Source organism: Nannospalax galili, unplaced genomic scaffold (genome assembly GCF_000622305.1).
Source record: "Nannospalax galili isolate Female #2095 unplaced genomic scaffold, S.galili_v1.0 scaffold3535, whole genome shotgun sequence".
NCBI classification, from domain to species: Eukaryota; Metazoa; Chordata; class Mammalia; order Rodentia; family Spalacidae; genus Nannospalax; species Nannospalax galili.
The window spans coordinates 35,228-36,980 of NW_008336485.1; the positions used below are offsets into that span (position 1 = coordinate 35,228).

Here is a 1,753-nt window from a genome sequence, read left to right on the forward strand (position 1 = left end):
GAAAGAAGAGATGGTGTGTATGGAGTGGATTTGAGAGGCAGGAGGTAATAAAAGAGAATTTTAGGAAAATACAGACATATTTAAAATAGTTTCCTCACATTATCTTCACTGGGGATTTATGATTATCAGTGCAGTTTTTTTCAGAATGTGTCACATTTTTGTTCATTTCAAATCCCGTGGCAGGCAGTGAGAAGAAGCCACTATGCCAAATGTCACTGAAGTTAACAAATTCATCCTTCTGGTGTTCTCCAATGTCCATGAAATTAAGACTCTGTGTGGAGTGGTCTTCCTGGTGATGTACCTGGCAGCCCTAATGAATAATCTTATCATCACTCTCATCACTCTGGACCTGCAGCTCCAAACACCCATGCACTTCTTCCTAAAGAACTTCTCTGTTGGATGTCTTCCTTCTGTCAGTCTCAATCCCAAATTTCATTGTCAGTAGCCTAACTCATAACAGTACCATTTCCATCCTAGGATGTGCCTTCCAGATACTTTTAATGACTTCCTTCTCAGCAGGAGAGATATTTATCCTGACTGCCATGTCCTATGACTGCTATGTAGCCATCTGCTGTCCCCTGTACTATGACACCATCATATGTGGTGGTGTCTGTGTGCTGATGGCAGGCTTTTCTTGGGCCACTGGGGTATTCTTTGGAGTCGTATACACAGCTGGTACATTTTCCATGCCTCTCTGTGGCTCCAATGTAATTCCACAGTTTTTCTGTGACATTCCTTCATTACTGAGGACTTCCTGCTCTGGTACACTGGTAGTCATTTATGCAAGTATTGGAACTGGTATGTGTGTAGGCATGTCATGTTTCATCTGTGTTGTCATCACTTACTTTTACATTTTCTCCACTGTCCTGAAGATCCCTTCCACTAAAGGTCAGTCCAAAGCCTTTGCCACTTGCCTGCCTCATCTCATCGTTTTCACTATTTTTGTTGCAACTGCATCTTTTGTTTATCCGAAGTCATCATCCAATTCTCCAACAATTACAGACAGGCTTTTTTCTGTGATATATATTGTGTTGTCTCCAGCCCTTAATCTAGTGATCTACAGCCCAAGGAATGCTGATGTTAAATGGGCCTTGAAGAGGTTGATACGTAATATTTGTTCAAGGCTCTTACTTCATGTAGCACCCTAAAGCATCTTCCAGTAGCATAGTGCATCGCCATTTACAGTGAAGTATTTTTATTTTTTAACTTTGGAAAGACAGAATAGATAAAAGTTTTCCCTGAGAAAATATGAATAATTTTCCCAAGAAAAGCTGCATTTTAAAATTGAATGTTCTACAGAGGCTGATCAACTGAATTTAACTTCAATGATTGTTGGAATGATCCAGAGTCTATCATTCATCTTGGGCCATCTTTAACCCTCTAAATAGCCACTCCTTGCCTCCCTTTCTCACTAAACATCCTGTGACTAAGAGATAAAAGCCTTTTAGAGTATGTTATTTAACAAACCCTCTAAATCAGAAGGCTGGGTGCCATCAAATAGTGTCTGAGATCTGTAGCTAAGATTTGTCTTTTACTATAACTGCTTAGTTCATATTTCCACAAATGTTTTGAAAAAAATGCCTTAATTTATAGCTCTGTTTTGTTAATACAAGAACTTCATGAAATTGCTTCCACATTGGTATATGGAATATGGGCTAATCTGATTCTGTGTTTCCTTGCCATGTTCACTCATATTTGGCTCCAGAATAAACCATGTCTTATCCCTCTGAGATGAGAGTTCAGTTTTTTTTTT

At 39.1% G+C, this 1,753-nt stretch overlaps 1 pseudogene; it reads left to right on the forward strand.

Annotated features, from left to right (window-relative positions):
• The first annotated feature begins 202 nt into the window (after positions 1 to 202).
• LOC103732616 lies at positions 203 to 1,148 on the forward strand (annotated as a pseudogene).
• The last annotated feature ends 605 nt before the right edge of the window (positions 1,149 to 1,753 follow it).